Raw genomic sequence first — 19,729 nt, 5'->3', positions numbered from 1 at the left:
CCAGGAAAGGTTAAGTGAGTTGCATAAGTAATGTAGAACTAGGATATTTGATTCATGTCTTGAGAATTCTTTCTAGTTTAATGCTCTTGTATCTCTAGCTAACTCAAAAGCTGGAAATGGGTCAACTGGGAAATAAATGGCTGCCATTGGTGGCTAAGGCAGAGAGGCTCAGAGGAAGAGCAGAAAGCAACTGGTCAGTAGAGAGACAGTGATACTGAGTCCCAGCTCAGCTGTTTCACCAAAAATATCTGTTCCCTGGGTTTGTGCTGAGACTGCCTATGTTTTGTCAAATAATACCCAGTGGGATCAGAGAAAACACCAATATATTTGAAATGACTACATTCTTCACTTTGAGGAGCAGTGTACCTTAAGTGCCTAATCTTGAAAATGGATGTCTCTAGAGCAACTTGGAGGCAGGATGGGGTGAGAGATGAGTGCTGATGTCCACGCAGTGTCTTGGCACACAGCAGGACCTCAAAAGGATGTTGAGTGAGTGATGGCAGCATGCTGGGCCAGCCAGCCAAACATGAGCACAGTCAGTAGATTCTTCCTAAGTTCCCTTCCACAGAATGCTACTTCTGACAGCCAACTTTCTCCATTTCACACTGGGCTGATCAATGAACTTGTAGTTGAATGAATATCGTTTTAGGCCCATGTACACACAAGGCAGTTTGATGAAATTCTGTTTTTAATAAAACAATTTTAGGGGCGGAGCAAGATGGCGGAGGAGTAGGAGACCTGGATTTCGTCTCCTCTCAGGAATTCAGCTGGATAGGGATCAAACCATTCTGAACACCTACAAACTCAACAAGAGATCGAAGAAAAGAATAGCAACAACTCTCTGAACAGAAAAGCGACCACTTTCTGGAAGGTAGGACGTGCGGAGAAGTGAATCCGAGGCGATATTCGGGAGGATAGACGGCGGGGGAGGGGCCTCCATCGGCCGCTTCTGGCAAGTGATAGAACCACGGAGCATAAAATTGGAACTTTTAGAAGTCGGCTCCACTGAGGGACGTCACTCCGGTGGCTAAGCGGGGGGTGGAACCCTCGTGGGACAGTGTGGTCTGAGGACCCTCGGGGTCACAGGAAGACTGGGGGTGCCTCAGTGTGGCAGAGCTCCCAGGTATCGGAGCAGGGAAGCCGGCTGCAGAGACGGAGCCCAGGCGCGGGCTCTCAGCTCGGGGTTGCCATAAACCGTGATCCGCGGCACAGTCGGGCCACTGCTCCTCCAGCAGGGACCCAACAAGCGGCAGATCCGGGGAGACTCACCTTCTTCCCCCGGGAGGAGAGGTGCGAGAGCACACCACGGGGATCTGCTAGGTTTGGAGACTCCACCCGGGGTCGGGTGCCAGAGATAGAAACGCGCGGTCACAGGCCGGGTGAGCTCGGAGTGCGGCCGGAGACCGGGGACATGGGAGTGACTGACTGCTTTTCTCTGGGGGCTCACAGAGGAGCGGGACCCCGAGTTCTCGGCTCCTCCAGGGCGGAGACTGGGAGGCCGCCATTTTCACTCTCCGCCTCCAAAGCTGTACGGAAAGCTTGCAGGGAACAAAAGCTCCCGAGAGCAAACCTGAGCAGATTACTTAGCCCGGACTGGGCAAGGGCGGGGCAATTCCACCTCAGGCAAAGACATTTGGGAACCACGGCAACAGGCCCCTCCCCCAGAAGATCAGCGAGAACAGCCAGCCAAGACCAGGATTACCGATCAGTGAGAACGGCAGAACTCCAGTGCTAGGGGAATACTGCACATAGAATTCATGGCTTTTTTACCATGATTCTTTAGTCTTTCAAAGTAAATTATTTTTTTTAACTGTCTTTTTTTCTTTTTTCTTTTTTTCTTTTTTTTTGAATTTTTCTTTTTCCCTTTTTCAACCAACATCTTATCAATTCCTTTTTTAAAACAACATTTTTATTTTTCATTTTTAGAGTCATATTCTATCCCTTCATAGTAGTTACCCGTATTTTTGGCATATATATATAAGTTGTTCTCTCTTTAAAATTTTGAGATAGTTTCTTCTAACAGATCAAAATATACTCTAAATCTCTAGTGTATGGTTTTTTTCTACTCCCCTGCCTGATCACATTCTCTCCCTTTTTTCTTCTTTTTTTTTTTTAATCCTCTTCTTTCTTTTTTCAAACAACTTATCAATTCCTTTTATAAAATTTTTTATAATTTCCATCTTTACAGTTATATTCCATCCCTTCATCATATCAACCCTTATTTTTGTACATATATAAGATTTTCTTTCTTTAAAATTTTGGGAGGCACTGATCTATAAACCAGCCTGATCATATTTGATCACATTCTGTTTTTGTTTTGTTTTGTTTTGTTCTGTTTTTGTTTGTTTTTATCTTTATCTTTTTCTTTTTCTTTTTTCTTTTTCTCTTTCTTTTTCTTTTTTCTCTCTTTCCCTTTCTTTTCCCACTGCTTCAGGTCTTTTCTGATTTGTTTAGAGTATATTTTCTGGGGACGTTGTTACCCTGCTAGCATTTTGTTCTCTCATTAATCTATTCTCCTCTGCACAAAAGGACAAGACGGAAAAAATCACCTCAACAAAAAGAACAAGAGGTAGTACCGCCTGCCAGGGACCTACTCAATACAGACATTAGTACGATGTCAGATCTAGAGTTCAGAATCATCACTTTAAAGATACTAGCTGGACTTGAAAAAAGCATGGAAGTTATTAGAGAAACCCTTTCTGGAGAAATAAAAGAACTAAAATCTAACCAAGTAGAAATCAAAAAGTTATTAATGAGGTGCAATCAAATATGGGGGCGCTAACTGCTAGGATAAATGAGGCAGAAGAAAGAATCAGTGAGATAGAAGACCAAATGATGGAAAATAAAGAAGCTGAGAAAAAGAGAGATAAACAACTACTGGATCACGAGGGCAGAATTCGAGAGATAAACGATACCATAAGACGAAACAACATTAGAATAATTGGGATCCCAGAAGAAGAAGAAAGAGAGAGAGGGGCAGAAGGTATAATGGAGCAAATTATAGCAGAGAACTTCCCTAATTTGGGGAAGGAAACAGGCATCAAAATCCAGGAAGCACAGAGAACCCCTCTCAAAATCAATAAAAATAGGTCAACACCCCGACATCTAATAGTAAAACTTACGAGTCTCAGAGACAAAGAGAAAATCCTGAAAGCAGCTCGGGAGAAGAGATATGTAACCTACAATGGTAGAAACATTAGATTGGCAACAGACCTATCCACAGAGACCTGGCAGGCCAGAAAGGACTGGCAGGACATATTCAGAGCACTAAACAAGAAAAATATGCAGCCAAGAATACTATATCCAGCTAGGCTGTCATTGAAAATTGAAGGAGAGATAAAAAGCTTTCAGGACAAACAAAAACTAAAGGAATTTGCAAACACGAAACCAGCCCTACAAGAAATCTTGAAAGGGGTCCTCTAAGCAAAGAGAGAGCCTAAAAGCAACATAGACCAGAGAGGAACACAAACAATATACAGTAACAGTCACTTTACAGGCAATACAATGGCACTAAATTCCTATCTTTCAATAGTTACCCTGAATGTAAATGGGCTAAATGCCCCAATCAAAAGACACAGGCTATCAGACTGGATTAAAAAACAAGACCCATCGATATGCTGTCTGCAAGAGACTCATTTTAGACCCAAAGACACCCCCAGATTGAGAGTGAGGGGGTGGAAAACCATTTACCATGCTGATGGACACCAAAAGAAAGCTGGGGTGGCAATCCTTATATCAGACAAATTAGATTTTAAACCAAAGACTGTAATAAGAGATGAGGAAGGACACTATATCCTACTTAAATGGTCTATCCAACAAGAAGATCTAACAGTTGTAAATATCTATGCCCCTAACGTGGGAGCAGCAATTATATAAGGCAATTGATAACAAAAGCAAAGAAACACATTGACAACAATACAATAATAGTGGGGGACTTTAACATCCCCTTAACTGAAATGGACAGATCACCTAAGCAAAAGATCAACAAGGAAATAAAGACTTTAAATGACACACTGAACCAAATGGACTTCACAGGCACATTCAGAACATTCCATCCCAAAGCAACGGAATACACATTCTTCTCTAGTGCCCATGGAACATTCTCCAGAATAGATCACATCCTAGGTCACAAATCAAGTCTCAACCGGTACCAAAAGATTGGGATCATTCCCTGCATATTTTCAGACCACAATGCTTTGAAAGTAGAACTCAATCACAAGAGGAAAGTCGGGAAGAACTCAAATACATGGAAGCAAAAGAGCATCCTACTAAAGAATGAATGGGTCAACCAGGAAATTAAAGAAGAATTTAAAAAATTCATGGAAACCAATGAAAATGAAAACACAACTGTTCAAAATCTTTGGGATGCAGCAAAGGCAGTCCTCAGAGGAAAGTATATAGCAATACAAGCCTTTCTCAAGAAACAAGAAAGGTCTCAAGTACACAACCTAACCCTACACCTAAAGGAGCTGGAGAAAGAACAGCAAATAAAGCCTAAACCCAGCAGGAGAAGAGAAATAATAAAGATTGGAGCAGAAATCAATGAAATAGAAACCAAATGAACAGTAGAACAGATCAACGAAACTAGGAGCTGGTTCTTTGAAAGAATTAACAAGATTGATAAACCCGTGGCCAGACTTATCAAAAAGAAAAGAGAAATGACCCAAATCAACAAAATCATGAATGAAAGAGGAGAGATCACAACCAACACCAAAGAAATACAAACAATTATAAGAACATATTATGAGCAACTCTATGCCAGCAAATTAGATAACCTGGAAGAAATGGATGCATTCCTAGAGATGTATCAACTACCAAAACTGAACCAGGAAGAAAGAGAAAACCTGAACAGACCTATAACCACTAAGGAAATTGAAGCAGTCATCAAAAATCTCCCAAAACACAAAAGCCCAGGGCCAGATGGCTTCCCAGGGGAATTCCACCAAACATTTAAAGAAGAATTAATACCTATTCTTCTGAAACTGTTCCAAAAAATAGAAATGGAAGGAAAACTTCCAAACTCATTTTATGAGGCCAGCATTACCTTGATCCCAAAACCAGACAAAGACCCCATCAAAAAGGAGAATTACAGACCAATATCCCTGATGAACATGGATGCAAAAATTCTCACCAAAATACTAGCCAATAGGATCCAACAGTACATTAAAAGGATTATTCACCACGACGAAGTCGGATTTATCCCTGGGCTGCAAGGTTGGTTCAACATCCGCAAATCAATCAACGTGATACAATACATTAACAAAACAAAGAACAAGAATCATATGATCCTCTTAATAGATGCAGAAAAAGCATTTGACAAAGTACAGCATCCTTTCTTGATCAAAACTCTTCAGAGTATAGGCATAAGTTGGTCCGAGGGTTGTGGGTTATTGTTAAGCTGTTTAACAGAGTATAGGCATAGAGGGTACATACCTCAATATCATAAAAGCCATCTATGAAAAACCTACAGCGAATATCATTCTCAATGGGGAAAAACTGAGAGCTTTCCCCCTAAGGTCAGAAACGCGGCAGGGATGTCCACTATCACCACTGCTATTCAACATAGTATTGGAAGTCCTAGCCACAGCAATCAGACAACAAAAAGAAATAAAAGGCATCCAAATCAGCAAAGAAGAAGTCAAACTCTCACTCTTTGCAGATGATATGATACTTTATGTGGAAAATCCCAAAGACTCCACCCCAAAACTGCTAGAACTCATACAGGAATTCAGTCAAGTGGCAGGATATAAAATCAATGCACAGAAGTCAGTGGCATTCCTATACACCAACAACAAGTCAGAAGATAGAGAAATTTAGGAGTCGATCCCATTTACAATTGCACCCAAAACCATAAGATACCTAGGAATAAATCTAACCAAAGAGGCAAAGGATCTGTACTCAGAAAACTATAAAATACTCAGGAAAGAAATTGAGGAAGACACAAAGAAATGGAAAAACGTTCCATGCTCATGGATTGGAAGAACAAATATTGTGAAGATGTCAATGCTACCTCGAGCAATCTACACCTTCAATGCAATCCCCATCAAAATACCATCCACTTTTTTCAAAGAAATGGAACAAATAATCCTAAAATTTGTATGGAACCAGAAAAGACCTTGAATAGCCAGAGGAATGTTGAAAAAGAAAAGCAAAGCTGGCGGCATCACAATTCCGGACTTAAACCTCTATTACAAAGCTGTCATCATCAAGACAGTATGGTACTGGCACAAAAACAGACACATAGATCAATGGAACAGAATAGAGAGCCCAGAAATGGACCCTCAACTCTATGGTCAACTAATCTTTGACAAAGCAGGAAAGAATGTCCAATGGAAAATAGACAGTCTCTTCAACAAATGGTGTTGGGAAAATTGGACAGCCACATGCAGAAGAATGAAACTAACCCATTTCCTTACACCACACACAAAAATAGACTCCAAATGGTTGAAAGACCTCAATGTGAGACAGGAGTCCATCAAAATCCTAAAGGAGAACACAGGCAGCAACCTCTTCGACCTCAGCCACAGCAACTTCTTCCTAGAAACATCGCCAAAGGCAAGGGAAGCAACGGCAAAAATGAATTATTGGGACTTCATCAAGATAAAAAGCTTTTGAAAAGCAAAGGAAACAGTCAACAAAACCAAAAGACAACTGACAGAATGGGAGAAGATATTTGCAAATGACATATCAGATAAAGGGCTAGTATCCAAAATCTATAAAGAACTCATCAAACTCAACACCAAAAGAACAAAGAATCCAATGAAGAAATGGGCAGAAGACATGAACAGACATTTTTCCAAAGAAGACATCCAAATGGCCAACAGACACATGAAAAAGTGTTCAATATCTCTCGGCATCAGGGAAATCCAAATCAAAACCTCAATGAGATACCACCTCACACCAGTCAGAATGGCTAAAATTAACAAGTCAGGAAACGACAGATGTTGGCGGGGATGCGGAGAAAGGGGAACCCTCCTACACTGTTGGTGGGAATGCAAGCTGGTGCAGCCACTCTGGAAAACAGTATGGAGGTTCCTCAAAAAGTTGAAAATAGAGCTACCCTATGATCCAGCAATTGCACTACTGGGTATTTACCCCAAAGATACAAAAGTAGGGACCCGAAAGGGTACGTGCACCCCGATGTTTATAGCAGCAATGTCCACAATAGCCAAACTGTGGAAAGAGCCAAGATGTCCATCAACAGATGAATGGATAAAGAAGAAGTGGTATATATATACAATGGAATATTATGCAGCCATCAAAAGGAATGAGATCTTGCCATTTGCAACGACGTGGATGGAAGTGGAGGGTATTATGCTGAGCGAAATAAGTCAAACAGAGAAAGACATGTATCATATGACCTCACTGATATGAGGAATTCTTAATCTCAGGAAACAAACTGAGGGTTGCTGGAGTGGGGGGTGGGGTGGGAGGGATGGGGTGACTGGGTGATGGACACTGGGGAGGGTATGTGCTCTGGTAAGCGCTGTGAATTGTGCAAGACTGTTGAATCTCAGATCTGTACCTCTGAAACAAATAATGCAATATATGTTAAGAAAGAAAAAAAGAAGAAGAAGAATGTAGCAGGAGGGGAAGAATGAAGGGGGGGAAATCGGAGGGGGAGAAGAACCATGAGAGACGATGGACTCTGAAAAACAAACTGAGGGTTCTAGAGGGGAGGGGGGTGGGAGGATGGGTTAGCCTGGTGATGGGTATTGAGGAGGGCACGTTCTGCATGGAGCACTGGGTGTTATGCACAAACAATGAATCATGGAACACTATATCTAAAACTAATGATGTAATGTATGGGAATTAACATAACAATAAAAAATTAAAAAAAAAACAATTTTATTCACCTAGCTCATGGTGTGTGTGTGTGTGTGTGTGTGTGTGTGTGTTAGCTGCTTGAGTGGTTTTGTTTGTCTTCATTTAAAAAAAAATATGAGTTCCCATACAAGTAAGAGATTTGACTAACTTTCTCTAGTTGAAAATTGACTGTTTTGGTTCATGAAGGCATGGCCTGCCATATAATGCTATATAATAGGTAATATACTGTATGTTCTAAACTATATCATTCTTATGAAAAAAACCTTTCTTGTGCACATGCTCCTCTGTATTATATACGAAAGATCTTAATCAAATTACACACTACTTTTATAAGAATTTTCTCAAATATGTAGGCAAAGCAGAATCTGTAAGCTTAAGAAAGTAACTTCACCCATCCTAGTCCTCCCCCTTCCTATTTTTCTGGGAAGATGTTTTAGACAGGCTTGGTGGTAATTTTGCTTCAAGAGCATTTCATGGTCAATTTAGAGTGCATAAGTCTTGTTGCTTTCATATTTTAAAAATGTCAAGCCAATTACTGTCTTGTGAAGCTGCAGCACCTGCCAGCAGTATACATCTAATTGGAGTAAAGGGCTCTATTCATCTGATTCACATGGTGGCATGATGTTTAGAGCATGATGCTATCCACATACTATTGAAGGTCCCAGCAAGAAAGTTGGGGAGTACTAGGTTCAATTACCCACACAGAGCTGCCCAGATGTGTTCCTTTGAGTCTAGAGCAGATGTCTAGGAATTGACGGCCACTGGGTTGCCCATAGAAAAATTTGTCCACAAAGTGTTTTTCTTTTAAAATGAATTATCAATATTTTAATATTGTGATATTTTTATATTAAAATCTGAGTTTTAGCCTCTCTATAAAAATCACTGGGTTTCCATCCTGACATGGCAATAATCAGCTAGTTTAGGTGAGACTTATGCTCTTTGCCATACTTCTAATCATTATTATTAACCTTTTCTAAGATTGTGCTTGTACTGTTGTGTTGTATTTCTCACACCCAGCCTGGCTTTGCTCATATGTGCTCCCTGCTTGCATCTATAGGCATTTAAATTGTGACTCATGTTTTAGTAGATTTTTATTTAAAAATCTTGATTAAGCTTTAAATGAATTGCTTTAAGCTAACAAGAACTAAAACCTGTCTTGTAGACTGTACATTTAAGCTAGAAAAAAGGCATAAACATTCATTCATTCACTCAACATTTTTTTTAGCACTTTCTGTGTTCAAGGCATTATTCTAGACACAGGGATATAATGATACAAAACAATCCCAGTCCCTGTCCTCATGATTTTATAATCCAATTATAATATCATTATTATAATAATATGATAACTACAGTCCAATTCAATTACAAAAATGGTAGATATTTGCTCTGCAAAAGGAAATGGTTCTATGGGAAAGTGGAAGAGGAACCTTAATCTACACAAAACAACTGTGGAAATTTTCCAAAATATAACACATTCTGTCTGCTCTTGGAGTACATAATGTGATGTTCTGAGGAATACCTATGCTGCAGGACTGGGAGATGTCACATAAGAATTACCTGGAATGCTTGTTTTCTGAGATTCAGATTTAACTATGAAGCTGTAATAAACACAAGTCAACCATCCTTTGATGATTTTAAGGTCATCTCATGATATCATGGGGTCTCAAGACTATCTTCAGGAGCATCAGTCTTCACTGCACTGAACTATAACTGGAAAAATCCCTCAATCTTTCTGGGCCTCACCATCCCCTTCTTTAAACAATCTCTAGAGTCCTTTCCAGCTATAAAGCCCTATGATGTATGAATGAAAGAACTAAAAATACATGATAAAGGGTCTAGAGTATTATATTTTCTGCCTTGGTGAGTACCAAAATATCTTTGAGGGATGGTATAAGCTTGTTAAGGTGATTTTTAAACTGTGGGTCTTGAAGAAATTTGAGGATTTAGTTTAATGGAGAGAATTTAAGAGAATATCCTAGGTAGGATATGAGCAACAAAGTCAAAGGTACCAAATATGGGCCATAATAATAAAGAAATAGGCAAACCACAGGGCACCAGCTGGCAAGAGGGCTGGCACCAGGGAAGAGCGAGAGAGAAGCTCAGAGAGAGTTGTGAGGCCTGTAAATTGAATGGATTGGATCCTAGGGTAGAGAATTTAGTCCTGATCCAATAAGAAGCCCTGAAATGGTGTTTTTAGATAATGATTTGAACAATTATGTAGACCAGGCTAACTGCTTTCCCACCACCCTCAACATCACTGATTACAATTTGCAAACCACCCCCCTGAACAGTCTCCTGAGTTCCTGGGCAACAAAGGTTCAGTAGCTTTAAGGTCTTGAAAGAATTAGTCACAGCCTAATGTCAACTGAGCTGTGATAAATCAAACTGTGACTGAAATGAAATTACAAATGCAAGCAGCCTTACAGATAGATCTATTTTTCTAAAAGCCAACGGCTGAAAAATTTTCAGCAGTCTATAGTCTGAGTCAATCCTAGATAAATTGCTATTGCCAGACACCCTTCCTCCCATCCTTGGCTAAGAACGTACAAAGATCTGTTAACTAACAGATAGAAGACAAAAGAAATAGAGTTAACTGATTTTCAGGCTGACTTACAATGTGATCTACCTGGTTATTTATAAATGGCAGGCAGGGCATCATTTTCCTGGATTCTTTGGTTCAAGAAGTTTGAAATTGAGTTTTATAAAGTCTTTCACCTTTTTTAAAAGTAAAAAATGAAAAAGAGAATAGTAATGTGCTATGTTGACACAGTAGAATTGGGGTCATAAATGCCAAAAGATGATTTCCAAATTAAGATGATTTAAAATACAAGGAAAAAGCAACTGCCTGCCATTATTCCTGGCTATATCAGCAAGTGTTCCAGAGCATTAATTTGAATAATCATGGATTTCTTCAGTCCTTTACAGTACCCTCAGAAGCAGTTTTGTTTAATTATTTTATTTTTTCTAAATTTGAAAATCATTAACTCAGCAGGATGCTAGCCAACAGAAGCAAACTCTGAGCTCAGTTTCAAAATTCCTTTGAAAAAAGATGTAGAGCCTACATATTTTGTATGGAGTCCTCATTTTAGAAATTTCCTTAGAAGCTTTCCTTTGTTTATCTTAAGGGATGAAATGAATCCTATACCAGCCTGCAGATAGTTCAGCTTCAATTTGCAACATCTCAAAGCAAAGGAAAAGGCAACCTTAAGGTTTCAAAACCTTAACATTTTTGGTCGGGAAATGGAAGATAAATAACTGGGAACTTATACATCTGAATTATTTGGAATCATTGTTTTGATATTTTGAAAATATTTATGCTGTGGGTGGTATGAGATCAATCAGAGTTTATCAAGCTTAAATTTTGGACTATTGCTCTGAGCAGAACTTCTTTTTGTCACTGAAAAATAGAAGGTGATGGCACTAAAACATTTGTACTTTTTGGACTTCACCTGACATAACTGAGGTGTGGCCCACTTGCTACAGGGGGTGGGTTAAGGGTTTGCTCTATGCAAGCAGAACTTCTGTAAATAAAATTACATTTTGAATGTAATAAGGAAGCTTCTATTTGAAGAATTCTACCTTTCAATCCATCCTCTATATCATCTCTAAAATGATCTTTTCAAAAAGGCATAAATCAGAGCATACCATTCTTGTGCTTGCTGAAAATGTTCAGTGACTTACCATCATGTATACCTAATCTGTCTCCAGAAACTTCAATTTTCCCACTCTAGTTACAATCACAACAACCACCTTTCACTCCTGTGATATAAAGGATTATTCCTAATCTCACATGAGCCCTTCGGTTATTATATCTAAGGGGTCTAGATTGGAACACCATGAACACAGTGGAAACCATGGCAACACATCAATTTTTTAAAAAAATACTTGCTCACTTTTCTGTTTTGTCATCCTTTAGGAAAGCTCTCCTTTTTTGTCCAGTGAACCCATTCATTTCCACTTTAATCATCACTTTCTGTTTATAGACTTGCCCAACATCTGCAACAGTTAACTGTCCTAATCATTGTATTCCTATGGTGTTTGAACTTCTATTATAACAATTGGATGTTAATGTGGAAAACAAAGGCAAAAGAAAAATTAAATTTCCTTACTACTTATAGTCCATTGACAAGTCCTCAAAACAGTCAGAGTGACATTCCTCTAGGAGCTCAGCTGCCCAGATGTTAATACTTTGCTAAGGTCAAGAGGCAAACTTATCCCAACCCCCCAGGATCCTTTAAGTCTTCTTTAACATAAAAATTCCTTTCGAAGTTTCCTTTATCTCTACCCCCTAAGATAAATGTTAGCAATCATCCTCCAAGCATATGGCCCATTGATACACATCTGAAGAATCTCTTCACTGAGTTTTTACTAAACAGTAACAAATGATCTTTTCCTAACAATAGTTAGCCCCCTCAGGCTCCTGGAAACCTTGTTTCCAAAATACCTTGGAGGCTTGTACTTTCCCTAACCCCCTCCCAACTTGGAAGCATATAATCAGTCACCCATCACAACCCCAGTGCAGCTCTTTGTGCCCATGTGTCCTGTCCCTGTGCTTTAATAAAAGCACCTTTTGCACCAAAGACGTCTCAAGAATTCCTTCTTAGCTGTTGGCTCTGAACCCCAACATTTTTCTACATCAAGTGTGATTTTAATTATGCCAGAACATGTTAGTCTCCTCTTGTATACTCTGACATCTGTGAGGGCAGGGGATCCTGTTTTATACAACCTCCTGTCTATAGTGCCTAAAATATAGGCTGTATTTATCAAATGTCTACATAAAAAATGAATTAATAAAACAATAGTAAATCCTTTTTGTGATGCAAATAACCATACCCTGATCCATTTGGCTTATGGGTTTAGATATTTGTCTGCTAGGTTTTTGTTAATTGTGGTACAACAATATGTCATGTAGCTTCAGAGAAAACAATAGGAAAATTTTCTCAGATACTGTCATACCTGATTTATGTACTGGAATGTCAAAAGGAAATGATTGGAATGACTAAGGAAAATGGTGGAAAGGAAAATGAAAATCCTAGGCTTCAATCTATTTTGTTATTAATTTGCAACCTCAGTTCTCTTACCAAACTGGAAAAGATATAATAAAAGTGTCTGGTTTGAGCTGTATCTCCCCATCCCTAGAAGAGGTACCATTATCTAGAGCAATGTCCAGAAGCCTGGAAATCCTTTGGGGAAGGAAGTCCTTGCTTAGCTGTTCTAGCACACCAGGGGCCAATATCCTTTGCTGTCATCTTCAGCAATTCAGCTTTAGCTGACACTTCCTGAAAAACACACCTCAACATTCTCTCCCTCCAGAAGGCCTCCTTTGATCGACCTCTCAGTGCACAGGTTTCCAGTTTGAACAAAACTGCATTTCATTTGTTGTTATTTTGCTTTGTAAACATTCTTACGCATTTCACATCTGTTCAGGATTCCTAGTCATAATGAAATCTTTCTCAGGGAAACATGTACACGTTCTATTTCTTTGATATTCTTTTTCTATACACAAAAGCAACCAGCAGAGGATTCACCCAATGTTGACAAATAAATACATCTGTAGGAAATATTCACCATGTCTTCGACTTTCTCCTCATTTCCAAGCACTCCCCACTAAGTGATATATGGAATATTTAATTCTAATGATTTCTTTCTTTTGTTAATTTAGAAAATATCATAGCATCTCTTAAATTAATTGGAAGTCCTAAATTGCAAAAAGTAAAATCCTGCGATGCTGTATCTCAAAACCAGAATAGAATAAATATTGTAGTAAGTCAGGAAGCCTAGGTTTTAGTCCTGGTTTCATCCTGATAGACATTACTTTGCATGATTAATGACTATGCATCATTATTTCAGTTTCCAAGTATGTAAAACAGAACAATAAAAATACTCTACCACCGTCATACAATTGGTGGGAAGGTTATTTAGATAGGATGGAAACACTTCAAAAAGAAAAAGCCACTACCTTTGAAGCATCCTCATTTCCTTCCATGTGTTATACATGACACAGTTACTCAGTGGTGTGCTGATAAATGGGCTCTCTGGGGAGAAAAAAAAAAGGACCCAATTTATAGCATTTACTGATCTCTTTGAGGTAAAGACTCCCACCATGATTGATTTAAAGTTATCAATAGTTTAACAATCACCTTGAAAACTCTTAACTACTAACAACTGGTTCTTGATATAGGCTGACTTTAGCCTGCTACTTTGACAGTAATATTAAATTAGGTCATTAGAATGAAACACACTACCCCCCTTCCCAAATCAGTCATTTTCAGTATGAAAAAGTGAAGAATACTTCTAACCCTCACATAAGTCCTTCTATTGTTATATCTATGTGGTGTTCTAGGGTTAGACACCATGGATGCAGGGGAAACAGAGTAATAAAAATCAACACATTGGAGAGGGTCCAAGACGGCAGTGTAGGAAGACCCTGATTCAAGTCCTCCTATGGACACACCGAATCTATGAACTTATATCTACATATAGAACAATTCCTCCTGAAAAATTGAGGACTGACTGAACAGCTTCTGCACAACAAACAATAAAGAAACAATATAGAGAAGAGGAGAGAAGGAAACATAATGATGGGAACCCCATCTCCAACATGGTGACCTGGAGTAGGGAGGGATATCACTGAGGGGCCTGTGCATAGACTTCCCTGCCCTGGGGTACAGCAAAAAAAAAGAGCAGTTTAAAGGGCAATTAGACTATAAGTGAAAGAAATCCATTTACTAATCCTAGAGTGTTTATCAAATGGGCAGGAATTACTAGAACTTGTTTTGGAGTCGGAGGCACTAGTGATTGCCATTTTTTAATTCCTTTCCAATTTGATAGTGGGATGGGAGCAGAATCCAAGTGCGCTCTAGCCAGCCTGCTAGAGCTACCTCAGCATACCCTGGGCTCCTAGCCCATACCAGCTCCAGCTGACTGTCCCCTCCCCGCCCCCACATTGTAGACCCGGTGCCAGGCACCCTGGGCCCTCTGCCCACATCAGCCCAAGCTCCAGCTGTCCTGTCAAGATGGCCCTGGTACAGCATGCCCTGGGACTCCCTGGCCCATGCCTGCTCCAGCTCCAGCCTGCCTGTCAAAGCTGCCAGGCATACACAGTTTACATAGGGGGCACTCCAACACAAGGATATTCCTTCAAGACTGGAAGAGGTAGCTATTCCACCTAATTCATGGAAACAAATACAGAAAATCAAACAAAATGAGGAGACAGAGGAATATGTTCCAAAGAAAGAATAAGATAAAACCCTTGGGGAAAAAAAAACCCTAATCAAGTACAGGTAAGTAATTTGCCTGATAAGGTTTAAAGTAATGGTCATAAAGATGTTCACTGAACTTAGAAAAAAGAGTGGAGGAACACAGTAAGAACTTCAAAAAGAGTTAGAAAATATAAGAAGAATAAATAGAGTTGAAGAATACAATAACTTAAGTGAAAAATACACTAGAGGGAATCAACAGCAAATTAGTTTATACAGAAGAACAGATCAGCAATCTGGAAAACAGAATAGTGGAAATTAATCAGAACAGCAAAAAGAAAACATAATTATAAAAAATAAGAATTTAAGAGACCTCTAGGACAACACCAAGCATACTAACATCTACATTTTTGGAATCTGAGAAGGAGAAGGGATAAAGAATGGGGCAGAAAATTTATTTAAAGAAATAATGGCTGAAAAATTCCCTAACCTGGGGAAGGAAGCAGATATTCAGTTCCACGAAGCACAGAGACTCCCAAAACAAGATGAACCCAAAGAGAGCCACACCATAACTAAAATGGTAAAAGTTAAAGATAAAGAATTCTGTAATTATCCTAAAAACTACTGAACTGTATACTTTGAATACATAAATGTTATAGTATGTAAACTTAAGAGAGAGTCTTAAAGGCAAGAGAAAAATAAAGAGAGTCTTAAAGGCAGAAAGAGAAAAATAAAGAATCACATACCAAAAAAACCCCATAAGACTATCAGTTGACTTTTCAAGAAAAAAAATTCACAGGCCAGAAGGGAGTGGCAGGATATATTTGATGTGCTGAAAAAAAAAAAAAAATACAACTAAGAATACTCTACCAAGTAACATCATCATTCAGAGTTGAAGGCAAGATAAAAAGTTTCCCAGACAAATAAAACTAAGAGAGTTCATCACCACCAAACCAGACACAGGAAATGTTAAAGGTCTTCTTTAAGTGGAAAAAAGGCCATAACTAGAAATAAAATATATGAAAAAAATCTTAATGGTAAAGTAAATATATAGTAAAGGCAGTGGACAGCCACTTATAAAGCTAGTATAAAGATTAAAAAACAAAAGTAGTAAAATCAGCTATAAATATAATAGTTAAGAGATAAACAAAATAAAAAGATGTAAAATATGGTGTCAAAAACAAAACTTGGAAGGGGGTAAAAATGTACTGCTTTTGGAATGCATATAAACATAAGTGACTATCAAGTTAAATAGACAGAAGTATATATATAACAAGACTCATTTATATGCTACCTACAAGAGACTCACTTCAGATTTAAGACACACAGGAACTGAAAGTGAAGGGATAGAAAAAGATATTCCATGCAAATGGAAATGAAAAGAAAGCTGAGATAGCTATACTCATATCAGACAAAATAGACTTTAAAACAAAAATTATAACAAAAGACAAAGAAGGGCATTACATAATGATAAAAGGATTAATTCAAGAAGAGGACATAACACTTATAAATATTTATCTACCCAACATGGGAGCACCTAAATATATAGAACAAGTATTAACAGACCTAAAAGGAGAAATTGACAGTGATACAATAATAGTAAAGGACTTAACACCCCACTCACATCAATGGATAGATCATCCAGAAAGAAAATCACTTAGACCAGATGGACTTAATGGATATATACAGAACATTTCATCCAAAAATTGTAGAATATACATTCCTTTTAAGTGCACATGGAACATTCTCCAAGATAAATCACATGTTAGGTTGCAACACAAGTCTCAATAAATTCAAGAAGACTGAAGTCATATCAAGCATCTTCTCTGACCACAAGAGTATGAAACTAGAAATCATCAAGAGAAGAAAACTGGGAAAAACACAAACATGTGGAGACTAAACAACATACTAAACAATCATGTGTCAATGAAGAAATCAATGAGGAAATTCAAAAATACCTTGAAACAAATAAAAATGAAAACACAATTTTCCAAAATCTATGAAACATCACAAAAGCAGTTCTAAGAGGAAAGTTGATAGCAATACAGACTTCCCTCAAGAAACAAGAAAAATCCCAAATAAATAATACAACTTTACATCTAAAGGAGCTAGAAAAAGAAAAACAAAGTCCAAAGTCAGTAGAAGAAAGGAAATAATAAAGATCAAAGTGAAAATAAATGAAATACTCAAAAGCAATCGAAAAGGTCAATGAAACTAAACTGCTTCACTGAAAAAATGAAGCACTGAACCTCTAGCCAGACTCACCAAGAAAGAGAGAGGGACCAATAGATAAAATCAGAGATGAAAGGGAAGTTACAATTGACACCAGAGAAACACAAAGGATCATAAAAGACTACCATGAACAATTACATGCCAAGAAATTGGAAAATTTAGAAGAAATGCATAAATTCCTATAAACAAGCAACCTTTGAAGACTGAATCATGAAGAAACAGAAAATCTAAATAGACCAATTACAAGCAATAAAATGAAATTACTAATTAAAAACTCTCCAAAACAAAAATCTAGGACCAGATGGTTTCACAGGTGAATTGTACCAAATATTTAAAGAAGAGTTAGTTCCTATTTTTCTCAAATTATTCCAAAAAAATGAAGAGGATGAAATGCTTCCAAACTTATTTTATGAGGCTAGCATTACCCTAATATCAAAAACAGACAAAGGCACCACATACACAAAACTACAGGCCAAGATCTCTGATGAACATAGATGCAAATACCCTCAACAAAATATTAGCAAACCAATTTCAAAAATACATTAATGGGATCATACACCATGATCAAATGGGATTTATTCCAGGGATGCAAGGATGGTTCATCATTCACACATCAATCAGCGTGATACACCACATTAACAAAATGAAAGATAAAAATTATATAATCATCTCAATAGATGCAGAAAAAACATTTGCCAAAATTCAACATGCATTTATGATAAAAACTCTCAACAATGTGGCTATAATAAAGGCCATATATGACAAACCACAGCTAATATCATACTCAATGGTGAAAAGCTAAAAGCTTTCTTTTTAAAAAAAAAAAATTATTTATTTTACTTATTTGAGAGAGAGAGAGAGCAAGCATGAGTGGGGGGAGGAAGGGCAGAGACAGAGGGAAAAGCAGACTCCCCGCTGAGCAGGGAGCCTGATATGGGGCTCGATCCCAGGACCCTGAGATCATGACCTGAGCTGAAGGCAGACATTTAAAGGACTGAGCCACCCAGGTGCCCCTAAAAGCTTTCTTTCTAGTAAGAGGAACAAAACAAGGATGCTCACTCTCATCACTTTTATTCTACATAGTACTAGAAGTCCTAGCCACAGCAATCAGACAAGAAAAAGAAGAGGGCAACCAAATTGAAAAGGAAGAAATAAAATCATCACTATTTGCAAATGACATGACACTATATATAGAAAACCCTAAAGACTACCAAAAAACTATTAGGACTAATAAGTGAATTCAGTAAAGTTGCAGGATACAAAATTAACATCTAGAAATCAGTTACATTTCTGAACACTAATAAAGAGCTATCAGAAAGAAGAACTAAGAAAACCATTCCATTTTCAATGAACCAAAAAGAATAAAATACCCAGGAATGAAATTTGACCAAGGAGGTGAAAGATTTGTACTTTGAAAACTGTAACATTGATAAAAGAAACTGAAGACAACACAAATAAATTGAAAGATATATTATGCTCATGGGTTGGAAGAATGAATGTTGTTAAAATTTCCATACTAGCCAAAGCAACCTATAGATTCAGTACAATCCCTAGCAAAATTTCAATGGCATTTTTTCAACAGAACTAGAACAAAGAATCCTAAATTTTTTATGGAACCACAAAAGACCCCAAATAGCCAAAGCAATCTTGAGAAAGAACAAAGCTGGAAGTATCACACTCCCTGATTTCAAACTATGCTACAAAGCTACAAAGATCAAAACAGTGTGGTACTGGCATGAATACAGACACACAGATCAATGCATGAGAATAGAAAGCCCTGAAATAAACCCACACATATATGATCAGTTAATCAATGATTAGAAAGGAAAGAATATACAATGGGGAAAAGATGGTCTCTTCAATAAATGGTTTTGGGAAAACTGGGCATGCAAAAGAGTGAAACTAGACCATTATCTTATATCATATACAAAAACAAATTCAAAATGGATTAAAGACTTAAATGTAAGACCTGAAACTTCTGAAAGAAAACAGACAGTAAGCTCTGATATTAGTCTTAGCAATAGTTTTTTTTTTTTTTTTTTTTTTTTGGACTAGTCTCTTTAGGCAAGGGCAAAAAAAGCTAAAATAAATAAATGGGATTATATTATCCTAAAAAAGCCTCTGCACAGTGAAGAAAATCATTTAAAAAATGAAAAAGCAACCTACTGAATGAAGGAAAATATTTGCAAATTACACCTCTGATAGGGGGTTAATATCTAAAATATATAAAGAACTTACATATCTTAATATCAAAAACCAAACAACCTATTTAAAATCGGACAAAAGAATAGACATTTTTTTCCAAAAAAGACATACAGATGGCCAATAGACACATGAAGAGATGCTTAACATCACTAATCATCAGAGAAGTGCAAATCAAAACCACAATGAGATTTCACCTCACACCCGTCATAATGGCTAGAATAAAAAAGATAGGAAATGACAAGCGTCGTTGAGGATGTGAAGAAAAG

General features: G+C 37.8%; 1 protein-coding gene across 7 annotated transcripts in view; it reads right to left on the bottom strand.

Annotated features, from left to right (window-relative positions):
- LOC118521761 (uncharacterized) overlaps positions 1-19,729 on the bottom strand; it is a 479,907-nt gene that overhangs the window by 68,991 nt on the left and 391,187 nt on the right. For 6 of the 7 annotated variants that reach the window (XR_013447025.1, XR_013447026.1, XR_013447020.1 and 3 more), the window contains one exon: positions 13,787-13,862. The gene's annotated coding sequence lies outside the window, so the exon portion shown is untranslated. Of the gene's footprint in view, positions 1-13,786; positions 13,863-19,729 lie in introns of those variants that run through there. The other variant, XM_078070497.1, reaches the window with a different exon arrangement.

The sequence above is a fragment of the Halichoerus grypus genome, chromosome 4 (genome assembly GCF_964656455.1).
Source record: "Halichoerus grypus chromosome 4, mHalGry1.hap1.1, whole genome shotgun sequence".
NCBI lineage: Eukaryota > Metazoa > Chordata > Mammalia > Carnivora > Phocidae > Halichoerus > Halichoerus grypus.
Note: the sequence above shows the minus strand (reverse complement) of the source record. Positions and strands in the feature narration are given on the sequence as shown.